This window comes from Microtus pennsylvanicus, chromosome 1, assembly GCF_037038515.1.
Source record: "Microtus pennsylvanicus isolate mMicPen1 chromosome 1, mMicPen1.hap1, whole genome shotgun sequence".
Lineage (NCBI taxonomy): Eukaryota > Metazoa > Chordata > Mammalia > Rodentia > Cricetidae > Microtus > Microtus pennsylvanicus.
Genome location: NC_134579.1, coordinates 156,515,159 through 156,529,386, shown reverse-complemented (window position 1 = coordinate 156,529,386; position 14,228 = coordinate 156,515,159). Strand labels below are relative to the sequence as shown.

The window sequence follows — 14,228 nt, the reverse complement described above, 5'->3', positions numbered from 1 at the left end:
TTACTCACCCCATGGAGTTTCTGGTTTGCTATAACTACTGAACACACACAAAGTGATGGTGCTGGAAGAAAACTATCCCAGATATTGCAGAAAAAGAAAATAGTGCTGAAACTGCTGGAAATGTTTAATCTGAGATTTCCCAAAACCTGGAGAAACCTTGAAAGACGGTAACTTGGAGGTAAAATACACACCATGAAATCACGTGTAATGACATTAATTTATCTTCAGTGTATAAAATGTAGAGGTGATATGCAGAAGAATCAGTTTTTCCAGCATTCCATCTTCATCTTAAGAGTCCCTAGATTCTTCTTATATCTCAATCCCTAGAATCATACTGCCAGTTTCCTAGACTCTTACCTTTAGGTTCTACACAGAATTTGAGATTCTGAAGAAGAGCACCCAGTGCAGTCACATTTATTGCATTAACTGAAATCATGTATTCTCACTGATAAGGACCAACTTAATATTGTGTTATGGGTAAAGGTTCCCTGCAGTAAATTTAAAAACAGCAAACAGAATTCGCAATCTCATTCTTACAACATCTTCTGTGATTTCATTGATGGTTGATATAAAAGAGGATGTTTTATTCATTACCAAGACAAGGTCTGAGGAAATATGTGGTAAATGATTGTCAAAATTCATAACAGTTTTGAGCAGTAGGAAGACTTGAAGAAATATGAACATTAAAAAGATTCATGTTACAAGTCACATAGGGTTGGGCTAAACAGTTCTGTAAGAAACATTTTCAAAGTCTCAGTCCATGCATATATTTATTCATAATTTTAATTGGATCCTAACTTTCTGAAATTACAAAACAAATCAGTACTAACTTATAATCCAATATAATATAAACTACCCTTATCAAAATCAGATTTCCTGAGTACAACATGGACACAGTATTTACTTTTCTCCAGATATAATTTGTTATCCTATGGCAAAAACAGTGTACTCACCCAGATGCATTGTTGAACAATGTTACATTGACACTTAAAACATTAAAAGTAATATGTGATAAAATAATATGTGAAAGAAATCAACTTAATTCTGTAATAGTAAAATACTTTAGACATCAAACTGTTTTCTGTAAATATGGAATTGATTTAGTTTCCAGAATTCACATTGAAGTTATAGTTGTGGTGGCCCACACATGTATCTGAGCAATGAGGAGACATGGACAAGAAGATTCCTAGGCTCATTTATCAGCCAAATTAGTCAACTCATAGAGGTTCAGGCCAGAGAGAGCCTCCCACAATTCAAAAAACGTAAAGGAAGAGAAAGGAGTGTAGGAGCCAGAGACATTAAGGACAACACAGAAGGTGATCATAGGTGCTCACAGAGACTGAACCAAAAGCCAGAAAGCCTGCATGGGAATGACCTAGACACTCTGCATTTATGTTGCAGTTGTGTAGCTTGGTCCTCTTGTGGGACTACTAATGGTAGAAACATAGGATGTCTCTGGCTCTTTTATTCTGTTTTGGGACCTTACTCCTAATGCTGGATTACCTTGCCCAGCTTTTATTTCAGGGAGGTTCTTAGTCTTACTGGAACTTGACCTGCCCTTTTTAGGAGGGAGATGGAAGATAATGTGATTCGAGCATGGGAGGGAGAAAGGGAGAGAGGAACTGTGGTGGGAGGATGGAGGATGCTGTGACAGAATGTAAAATAAAGAGATGAATAATAACACCAGGTAAAATGGCCTAAAGAACAATACATGGTGCTCTGACTATAAACGTGTACACCCAATTATGCAGACACATGAATGCAGATGCAAAGACTCACAAGTTACCAAAAAGAAATAAAAGTATTACTGATTTCAGATCAAGACTTATATTTACATATGACCATGATTGGTCAAACTATTTATAAATTGAAATTTATAAACAACCCTAAATACATTACAAATGGAGAATCAGTATATATAAAACATTGTTCTCTGAAAATTTGAATTATAAAGATTAATATCGGACAAATGGTGATTTCTTTGCCCTATAGGCTATTAGTTTCAATTTCAATAAAGAAATTTGGAAAGTACCTCTCAATGATGAAAGTATCATTGCCATAACAGCAAACTAAAGGAAATAACATAAGATATTTGCACCAACTGAGCACTATACTAGTTTCACAATGACAGTCACCATCCTTTTAACACTTTGTTCTCAAGTTAAAGAGTGAGAGCAATCTGAACAGTCATAATCAGTGACATTAGTGTAGTTACAGCTCCTGGCTGGGTCATGAATGCAGTGCTATATCATAATGTTCTTTATTCTAGAAAACATGCTTCACTCCAGGGTTAGATGATTTTTGTACTCCTTTAACAATCTTTATCGTAAACATAAAACCATTATTCTATCAGCTATGATAGTCATAACAAATAGTCATCCATGATTTATTCAAAATGTTTACATTGAAATATTAAATGCCTAATTACTATAATCCTTAAGAACAGTTGAAATCATATTTCAACATGATTTTAAATCCCCAAGATTCTGGATCAAAAATTTTATCACATTATCTTAGTTATATGTAAAATTTCAGGAAATAGCTCTTTTTAGTGCTTTTAAGAGGGCATAGAAAGAAAGTCTTCATCTCCATTAGCAGAATTTGTTCTACATCTGGTTTAATACCAGAATTCATTCTCCATTTTTTATTACTTACATAATCTCCCTTCTTTACTGATCTGTCTTCACGGCTGAAATACAAATGCTCACTGTCCTCCTGCTTTCTTAGGAACCTTATCTCAGTGTGCAGCCTCTGAAGTCCTTACAGGTACCCTTGTGGATGAGAATGGCATCTCAATGCCAAGATAAAGTCCATATCCCTGTGACCTCATGTCCCTTCTGAACCACAATCTTCATTTCATCTGTAGTGGAAATTACTGTGCTGGCTTTGGGAGGAGAAACTCTGAAACTTTTCTCCAGTTGCTAATTGACAAAAGCAATCATGAAAATGTGTCTCCAGAGGTAGTGCATCCTGGGGAGAGTCTCTTACTTTTCTATTATTCTTGAAGGCTGCGGAGGAGGAAAGATGCAAGGAACATCTGTTTCTGTGATGTATGAGTATTGAAAAATCATTGTGATCCATTGGACTTCATTCCTTTCTGTGCTTTTCCTCCAAAAGTCAGGTTAATTATTCTTTTTCATATCCTACAGATGCCCCATTTTGCAGCACTCAGCAGAGCAAAGTTAGTCAGCAACTCCTAATTATAATATCAAGTATCAGTAAGGAAAATACGTTGTCATATTCTGCATTAAGAATCAATGCCAAGTTTGGTGGTGGACTTTTTAAATTCTAGCACTAAAAGGCAGAGTCAGGTAGACTTCTCTGTGTTTAGGTTCACTGTAGTCTTTAAAACAAGTTCAAGGGTAGCCAGATTTGTATACCTAGAAAGATCATGCATTTAAGTTAAATTAAGAAAGGAAAAGGAAAAAAGGAAAGAAATCAACTGAAAAATCAAGAGGGAATTGCACTAAAAATCATGTTAGTGAAAGTTAAATCATCATCTCCAAATTAACAGGCTGTGTGAACACAATTTAATGGAACTAAAAATATCTATACTAATTTTAAAAGTTAATAACATTAATAGTTTAGCAAACAGAACACAAATAAGCATACTTCTATCATGATTATAAACAATAGAAATGTTAGAAAGATTCAGTATATATTAGCCTACATCATATTTGTTCATCCACACCTCTTAGCTCCCAGAATTCACTGAGTTTCTATAATTCTTTTTTTTTTTTTTTTTTGGTTTTTCGAGACAGGGTTTCTCTGTGGTTTTGGAGCCTGTCCTGGAACTAGCTCTTGTAGACCAGGCTGGTCTTGAACTCACAGAGATCCGCCTGCCTCTGCCTCCCGAGTGCTGGGATTAAAGGCATGTGCCACCACTACCCGGCTCTATAATTCTTTGGAAGCCGATGGAAGCAGAGATAACTGTTGGGCACATTTAGGGTTGAAAAAATAGATAAAGTTAGCCAATTGAAAATAGGGATAATGTAGGCAAAGTAGTTGTAAATAATGAATGAAAATTATTTCCTCCAATCATGTGCTTTACCATGAATGTACACTTCAATTAAAAGCAGTTAAGTTGAAAAGACACAGAACACTGACATACTGTTGCAGGCAATTAAGACTTCTTGTCAAGATGTAGCCAGCGCCATACCTGCCTGTGCACTCTTATGTTCCCTGTCATGATGATAATGGACTGGACCTCTGAAACTGTAAGCAAGCTCTTCAGTTAAATGTTTTCTTTGTAAGAGTTGCTGTGCTTTCTCTGTATGTAGCCGTGTTTGTCCTGGAAAACTCTGTGTAGGCAGGAGTTACTCAAACTCAGAGACCCATCTGCCTCTGTATCCCAAGTTCTGGAATTAGAGGCACGCAACACCAATTCCTGGGGAATATTTATTTTTATTTTTGTTCACTGTGATCATACTTTCCTTTAATGAGACAATAAAAAGATGACTTCAAAAAAAAAAGAAATCTCCAGTGTTATAAGTTACAGCACTGTATCATCTTGGCCGAAGCAAACATGTTTCTGGTGACTCCATATCTACTGTGGGCTATTTCTGATTTGCAAACATATTTAGTGATATGATGTTTACAAAAAATATAAGTTGAACAAGCTGAGGTAATTCATACTATTGCATACAGTGAAACTTGGTGATATTCTTACTTGCCCTCAAATTTTATTCAGACAACAATTTAACCGTAAGAATTCACTACCACAGCAAATACCCTAGAATATAGATTTTTCTACCTACAGCCTAGTGTTCTATGTAGATGGAAGGAAGCATGTCAAGATACTAATAAAGGGGTTGAGGTATAGAAGCTTATGAGCTGGCCATAAGGTAATGGAGAACAGAGTAACAGTTGAGTACAGAAAGCTTCTGGGGAAGAATAAGAGGAAGAGGAACCTGAGATGTCTTATGATTTTTCCCACAACTCAAAGTAATTTTGGACAAAACATGCTTCCTTACTCATTTAATACAATACACCTTTTGCTTCCTACATAATATGAAGTATGTATAAGTACTATAATGTCTTATATACATTAAATGTGTACAATGAAGATCATGAGACCCTAGAATGTTCAGCGAAAATGACTTGGAAGTCTCAGCTGTAAAATCTCACCAACTTACTACACTTTAGGGTGGATGAGGTAAATGTTAGGCATTTTACAGTTGGACACTAATAGAGGTGAGATACTAAAGGAAAATTAAACTCATGGTGCAGAAGGGAAACAGAAAATTAAGTATTTTCTGATTCCTGATATGAATTGATAGGGAAAGACAAAGAGTGGGCAGTATTAGAGACACAGCTCTAAGAGAAGCCAGGATGAATAGTCTGCCAGTCTTACAGGAACCTTCAATTCCATTTTGAAAAGTCTGTGAGATGATAGAGGTCACACAGACAAATATTAAGCACTTTTAGAGTATTATTGAATGATTTCAAACGTCCACTTCAAGTACAAAGTATAGACTTTTTTTACTCTTCATCAACACACAAGTACATCAGGGGAATTTTTCTTAATTAATATTAATCATTTTTTCATTTATTTTAAATCCTGACAAAAGTTGCTCTCCTCTTCTATTCCATTCCCTCCCACTGCATCTTTTCCTTTTTTTATAAACAGTATTTTATTTTTTAATTGAAAATATGTTCATACATTAAAGGCATTATTTCATTTTTAAATCAGATATGTAGAACTAAAATATTGCAAGTTTTTTGTGTATTTTATTTTTTTAGTTGTTGCAAAAAAAATTCTGCCTCCTTCCATTTTCCCATTTCCCACCCATTCCTAGCACACATTGCCCCCTCCCCCCTCCACTACCGCTCTCCCCCTCCCCCCACTCCATTCCCCCTCCCTCTTGAGAATGAAAAGCAGTCCAGATTCCCTGCCCTGTGGGAACTCCAAGGTCCTCCCACTTCTATACAGGACCAGGAAGGTGAGCATCCAAACAGGCTAGGCTCCCACAAAGCCAGTTCGCGTATTAGGATCGAAACCTAGTGCCTATGTCCTCGGCTTCTCAACAGTCCTCATTGTCTGCCACATTCAGAAAGTCTGGTTTCATCCCATGCTTATTCAGTCCCAGTCCCGCAGGCCTTGGTGAGCTCCCAATAGATCAGTTCCAATGTCACAGTGGGTGGGTGCACCGCTCATGGTCCTGACTTCCTTGCTCATGTTCTCCCTCCTTCTGCTCCTCATTTGGATCTTAAGAGCTCAGTCTGGTGCTCCAATTTGGGTCTCTGTCTCTATCTCGATCCATCACCAGATGAAGGTTCTAAGGTGATATGCAAGATATTCATCAGTATGGCTATAGAATAGGGACATTTCAAGTTCTCTCTCCTCTGTTGCTCAAGGTACTAGCTGGGGACATCTCCCTGAACACCTGCGAGCCACCCTAGAGTCAAGTCTCTTGCCACCCCTAAGATGGCTCCCTTAATTAAGATATATATTTCTCTGCTCCCGTGTCCACCCTTCCTTTATCCCAAACATCCCATTCCCCCAAGCTCCCCCCATCCTTTCCTTCTCATGTTTCTCACCCCATTTCCCCTTAGCCCCATGCCACCTCACCCACAAGTTCCCAGGTTTTGCCCTGCAATCTTGTCTACTTCCCATATCCGGGCAGATGACTATATGTTTTTCTTTGGGTTCAGCTTCTTACTTAGCTTCTCTAGGATCACAAATTATATGCTCAATGTCCTGATGTGGGAGTGTCATATATCAATCTGTTGATTTCATTGGTTAGGCAATAAAGAAACTGCTAGGCCCATTTGATAGGCCCACCCTTAGGTGGGTGGAGTAAAGAGAACAGAATGCTGGGAGAAAGAAGCTGAGTCAGAGAGTCGCCATGATTCTCCCACTCCAGGCAGAAGCAGGTTAAGATCTTCTCTGACCAGACCCTGTGGATTGCATCTATCCCGAAATGGTATGATAGACCACGACCTCCTGAAAAGTTCCTGTGAACACCCTCAAAAAATTACTACACTCAACTGCCAACTGAGATAAACCTGGCACACAGGTTACACCCTAAATGATCTGATTATCTGTGCCCCCATTCAGCAGGAAGCATTTTGGTGAGAAAAAAACTGCGCCCATGTTACCAAAATATGGTTTATAAATGTTCTTTTACATTTAAAGGGGGATATGATATAGATATGAATAATTTGCATTGGTATGGATTTTACAGTCAATTTTGTTATATGTATATGCATATTTCTGATATTGATTAAGGTATTGTGATTGTGTAGTTCATTAAAAATGTAATGTATAATTAAGAAATATAGGTTAATGGATAATCTTCAGTAATAGTCAAGCTTGAAGTCATGTTAGTTAGATTTTCTAGATATTTAGAGATATACTTCAGTTAGATAGACATTCTTCATATCTTTCAAAGACTGCATAATATGGCATTTTAAATGTTTTAATAACTTAGGATTTTTCATGACAATGAGATACTCTGCTCCTGGAAGCACCAATCTACTTCAAGAAGAAGATGGGCATCAAAGAGGATCCTTATGGAGTTTGATAGCCATCTGGGAAAGAAACTGTTCTTGCCTGGACTATTGCATAAACTGGACACAGAGAACCCGCAGAGAGAGGACTGCTAAACTTGCCTAAAGGTGAGATGGTCTTTCGGGGTTCCTGATTCATGAAAGAGTCTGCAAGACATTCTTCAGGACAAGCAGATAGTGACTGCCTTTGAAATTTCCTGCTTTGTGGAAATGTCTGCTGGAAACTATGGGCCTGTAGGCAGGAGATAGATGCCCCAAAGGTACAGAGGAACTTTGGTTGACTGTCCAGGCAGTGAGATGTCTCTGTCATTTCAAGTTTTGGATTTCTTGTTTACTTAGGTAATATTATATTCTTCTGGAGTCTTTGATAAACTTGAAGAATGGTTAGTTATAGTTACAGTTTTCCATTGTTATGATAAAAGATAAAGTATATATAAATATTGTAACTGTAATTCTTGCTTGATAACTGTTTTGCTATATGTAATTTTACTATGTTAAAGTTAAAGCCTTCCTTTTGTGTTTAAACAGAAAAAGGAGAAGTGATGTGGGGGTGTCATATATCAATCTGTTGATTTCATTGGTTAGGCAATAAAGAAACTGCTAGGCCCATTTGATAGGCCCACCCTTACGTGGGTGGAGTAAAGAGAACAGAAGGCTGGGAGAAAGAAGCTGAGTCAGAGAGTCGCCATGATTCTCCCACTCCAGGCAGACACAGGTTAAGATCTTCTCTGGTAAGCCAGCTTGTGGGCTACACAGATTATTAGAAATGAGCTAGTCCAGGTGTGAGAGTTAGCTGAGAAAGGGCTAGATATACTGCGCCAAGCGGTGTTTAAAAGAATACAGTTTCCATGTAATTATTTCGTGGCATAAACTAGAGCTAGCCGTGTGGGCGGCCGGGTGCTGGGGACGCAGCCCTGCTTCTCCTACTACAACAATGTCCTTTATTTATGGCTACAAAACAATTATGAGTGAGTACATCCCATGTTCATCTTTTGGGGCCTGGAATGCCTCACTCAGGATAGTGTTTTCTATTTCCATCCATTTGCATGCAAAATTCACAAAGTCTTGTTTTTTACCGCTGAGTAGTACTCTAATATGTATATATTCCACACATTCATCATCCACTCTACCATTGAAGGGAATCAAGGTTTCAGGTTCTGGCTATTACAAATAACCACTGCATCTTTTATACCCCATTCACTCCTCCTCACTCTCCTTTCAGAAAAGAGCAGGCTTTCCATGGATATCAATAAAGTATGGCATATCAGGTTGGGGCAGGACCAAGGTCCTCTCCTGTATTAAGTCTGGGTGAGGAAACTCATTGTGAGAAATAGATTCCTAAAGTGTCAGTTTATCTACCAAGGACAATTTCTGAACCCACTTCTAGGAGTCCCATGAACAGACAAAGATGCACAATTATCATAGTGCATGGGACCAATCTAGAGAAATGTTCTAATAGTCATTGACAAGTTCATAGAGCATCTTGATCAGTGGAGAGGCTATACTGTAGACATAAAGATAACTGTCCCAGTTAACTTCACAGATAGACACTTAAAATATGTCATGTTCTGTGTGCAAAAAAATTCTGCTCCTTCATCCAATAGCCTTTAAGATACCAGCCCATTAGAGCATGGTCTCTTTTGCTTTAGAAAGCAGCAGTAGCCATGTGCTTGCTCTCTCGCTTCAAGCTCCACTTCTGGCTGCTAGACTCTGCTGTTGTTCACTCAGAGGGGTGATGTCTAGGACAGTGATCTGTACGTTTTCCCTTAAATAAATAACTCTTCTATTATTCATATTCTGAACTGGTGTGGGGTTGTTTTGTGACTTACGCCTTCATCTGGCACTCAATGAATGTTTGGTTTTAGAAGCCCCTGGCTCTACTACCCACTGCCAGCTTGGAGTACACCTGGATAGGCCCTCTCTCAGATGGCCGCAGCCCATGCATTGAGCCAGCAGTTCATTTGGATATAGAATTCTCATGAAGTGGTAGATTTTCTTGCTGCAGATAAGCCGTGGTTCCTTATATTATCTCAAACTCACCTTAGAGCAGCTTCTAGTCCTCCCACTACTGCACACTGCATGGAAATTCAGATGGGATACAGGCTTTCCTGGGTGCCTGCTGTTATCCTGTTATCTCTGTGCTACTGTGGCTAATGAATAAACAGGGCCCACTGCGGTACACACAGTTTGTGATTTCTATTAATGACTATTTTTTATCTAAGCATATCTTTTAGCATTTCACACTAAAATCAGATTCATAACAGTCATATGACTCCAACTGAGTCACCTGGCCCAGCTGGGTTAGTTTTGCTATGCCTACTGGCAGGTTAAGGTTATTGTACCTAATCCAGCTAATTAGACCACAGGTAAGATTTAATATCCTAAATATAGATCATAAGTTGCTAATTTAAAGGGGCAATATGTTAGACAAACTAACCATCCAAGGTTTCAATAGCCTCTTTACTTACAGCATGTGTGAGGTTTTATAAGATTCATATGATGTCCCTTCTACTTCATTAATCTTTATTCTGGGGATTAGTTTTGTCTGCAATATTTTTTTTAAAAAAATGGTTTGAATGAGGCACTTTTAGAAATGCTGCATTCTTTACAGACTGAAACCACATTCCTCAAGAAAGAGTTTGGAAATCTGAAGAAGGATACAACTTCATTTAATGAAAGATTAATCACTCTGGGGAAGGAAACAGCTGATTTGGCACATAAAATCCAATCAATGACAGTGGGTACTGAAATATTATTTGAGAGAATTCACACTGTTGAATGTACTAATCAGATTCTGGCAAAGGGGTGGGGCAGATTTATTGACAGAATGTCTTTACAGGAAGATAATATGCAGGCTATAAAGACTATGTCCAGGATGAGACGTTATCTCTACTGGACAGACTTCATACTTTGGAATCCTCAATGGGGCCATTAAAGCAGAACACTGGACAGGAAATCCAGACATTACAAAAGGCAATGATAAATATATTTGAAAAAATGATGAAATTATCAAATTTGATTACCAGGAACAAGAGGTACAAAGGCAAAATGTAACCCCATAGGTACTTAAATATCTCTGGGATAGCTTCTACAGTGTTCTGCCTGCCTTTCTAGTAATAACAAAAGAAAAAGGATCTGGCCCCAAGTACACTAAGGTTGTCAAAGAATATACATGAAAGTCCATACATATGACTGTTCTAAAGAAAATTAAACAAGCAATTGTAGCTTACAGACTACATTTGTCCTTTGTTAGGGAGAAGGTCAAAACCTTGGCTTTTAGTAACAAGGCAATGCCTCAAGATTGGGTTCAGTTAACCTCAGCAGTTTTAGAAAGTGGACATCAATTACTTAGGTGGTGCTTTTTAAGAGAGGAGGTGAGAATTTTAGAGCATCAAGAAAAAGCAAATGGACTTGAGATTTCTCTAGATCAAATATTAGGTGAAGGGCCTTACTCTGATCCTAAGGATCAAGCTCTTTATGATGACCACACTTTTTCCCTATGTAGCACAGCAGCTTAAAAGGTTTGGGACAGGATTGAGAAACTAAGAAAGAGAGTTGAATCATACCTTAGGGTAAAACAGGGTCAGAGAGAATCTTTTAGTGACTTTTGGGAAAAAAAAAGACTAACTAGGAATGTACAAATAGGGGTAACTGAACCAGCAGCTAGATGTATAATAATTGAATCTTTGGCCTATGAGAATGCCAACATTGAAGGTGGATGGATCCTTGGGCCTTTAAAGATCAGATCAACACCCATGGATGACTGGTTCTTGCATACAATGAATGTCGAGACACTTGACTATGAAGTGTGGATAGGAGAAGCAATTTCCAATGGTAAGAGAAGACATCAAGATACCAAATGTTTTAATCGTGGTAGAATGGGACTTATGAGAAGGGATTTTAGACCATGGATTCCTAGGAATAATACTTCCTCTGGGAAAGGCAGAAATAGAAATACTCAGCCTTCAGGTGTATGTAGGAGGTGTGGCAAAAGCCGACATTAGACAAATGAATGTAGGTTAATGAAAGATAGACAAGACAACCTGATAGCATTGGGAAACACCATGGGGGGCCTCTCACAAGCCCCCATGATAAATGTGGTCCAGTCATTCCCAGTTACAGTGGAGAATGTGTCTCACCAAGAAAATTTCAAAAATCTGATGACTGTTGTAAAAACAATACTAGTCTGAATTTTGGGTTAAATTTTGGAGGATGAGTCAAAAAATCCAGTAAGACAAAGGAAACATATTTTGGCAGACTTCTATAAACAATAATAGACCAAAGCTAAGAATTTGTATAAATGGCAGTTTTATTGAAGGCTTATCAGACATAGGAGCAAATGTAAGTATCCTTGCTCCAGAATCTCGGCACCCAATTTGGCGTCTTCAAGAGGTAGATGTTCAGTTCCTAGGAATTGGAACTCTACCTTGGGTAAAGAAAACATGAGATGGGTTGAATGCATAGGGCCAGAATGACAACTAAGAAGACTAAGGCCATACTTAGCCAATTTTGCAGTGAATTTGTGGGGCTGGGACCTATTGCAGCAATGGAATATCCAGTCCAGATTAAAATTCCTGCAGCCACCAAAACTTATGTTTCTGAGGAAAATATTAGAAGATATTATAGGCAATGGAGAGCAGCCATTCAGACTGTACAAGAACACAAAGCAATTGATAAACCTTCCGAGGTACCAGCAGCCCTACCATTAAAATGGTTAACTGAGAAACCAATATGGATGAAGCAGTGGCCTCTAGCTGAGGAAAAGTTGCAGGCTTTAGAACAACTGGTACAAGAGCAACTAGATGTTCATCATATTGAAGAACCAACCAGCCCTTGGAATTCTCCTGCATTTGCTGTTAAAAAGGAATCTGGAAGATGGAGAATGGTGACAGATCTAAAGGCTATCAACAAGGTTATTCAACCTATGGTGCCTCTACAATCTGGAATTCTTCTGCCTTTTCTGTTACCAAAGGAATGGCATCTCATAGTTATTTAGTTAAATGATTTTTTTTCACTATACCTTTACAAAAAAAGGTTAGAGAAAAATTTGCCTTTACAGTGCCTACTTATACTAATTCTCAGCCTACTAGAAGATATCAATGGACCATCCTGCCACAGGGAATACTCAATAGCCGCATCCTGTGCCAATACTTTGTCAGCCAGCCATTGGAAATAATACATAAGCAATTCTCTAAGTCTATCATCTACCATTACACAGGTGACATTTTGTTATCTAATTCAAATATAGTTTAGAAAGTATGTTTGAAGAAGTCTTGCCTAAATGGGGATTAAAAAATGCTCCTGAAAAGATTCAAAGATGAGATTCTGTTAATTACCTAAATCATAGAATAGGTTTATAGAAAATTAGAACACAAAAGGCTCAAATTTGGAGAGACCAGTTGCATAATTTAATGACTTGCAAAGATTATTAGGAGACATTTCCAGTCTATGGCTGGCTGTTGGGATATCACCTGATCTATTAATTCATTTAAACAAAACCTTAGATGGTGAAAAAGACTCGAATAGTCCCAAAGAATTAACAGCTGAAGTAGAAAAGGAATTGACAATTGTTGAGGAGAAATTACAGGAGACACATGTGGATAGCATTTATGCAAATCTTAATTGTATCCTGGTTATATTGCCTTCCAGAATTTCTACTACAGGAATTTTAATGCAGAGGGATGACATTATTTTAGAATGTATCTTTTTACTACATAAACCAGGTAAAAAATTAAAAACTAATGTGAAAAAGGTCTCTGAATTAATTATATAAGGTAAATTGAGACCTCGACAATTAGCCGGTATAGACCCAGTAGAGATTATAGTGCCCTTTAGTGCTGATGAAATAAAAAAAGTTATGGGAAGACAATGAACTCTGGGAAAGGCCTTGTGCTAATTTTGGGGAGCTATAAATAGCAATTGTCCCCAAAACAATAGGCTTAACCTTATAAAAAGTGATGGGGGGAGACTCTTCTGTTTTGTGTTAATTTCATTGGTTAAATAAAGGACTATCTTGGCCCTTTAATAGGACATAAAATTAGGTAGATAGAGTAAACAGAACAGAATGCTGGGAGAAAGAAGCTGAGTCAGACACTCGCCATGATTCTCCCACTCCCGACAGAAGCAGGTTAAGATCTTTCCTGGCAAGCCAGCTCGTGGAGCTACACAGATTATTAGAAATGGGTTAGATCGATATGTAAGAGTTAGCCAGTAAGAAACTGGAACTAATGTGCCAGACAGTGTTTAACAGAATACAGTTTCCGAATAATTATTTCAGGTAAAGCTAGCCATGCATGTGGCAGGGTGCCGGGGACGCAGCCCACCGCTCCTAGTACAACAAATAGAACTTCTTGGATTCTTCTCCAAATTGTACATGATGCTCCAGCCCAAACATTTTATACTGATGCAAATAAATCAGGGAAGGCAGGTTATAATCAGAAGAATTATGTAAGCGGAACAAAGCCTTTATAATTCTGTCCAAAAGGCAGAATTATATGCTATTCTTATGGTACTAAGGGATTTTAAAGAATCTCTCAATATAGTTGCTGATTCACAATATGTAGAAAGAGTTGTCTTGCATATTGAAACTGCTGAATTAACACCAGATGATCCAGAGTTGACTTCATTATACATCTAGGTGCAAGACATAATCAGGAAGAGGGTTTGTCCTATATACATAACATGCATCCAATCCCATACAGTTCTGCCAGGTCCTC

The 14,228-nt window shown here is 38.0% G+C and overlaps 1 protein-coding gene across 1 annotated transcript in view; it reads right to left on the bottom strand.

The window, feature by feature from the left end:
- Positions 1-14,228, bottom strand: part of LOC142832944 (uncharacterized) — a 776,034-nt gene that overhangs the window by 274,033 nt on the left and 487,773 nt on the right. The gene's annotated exons all lie outside the window — the stretch shown is intronic.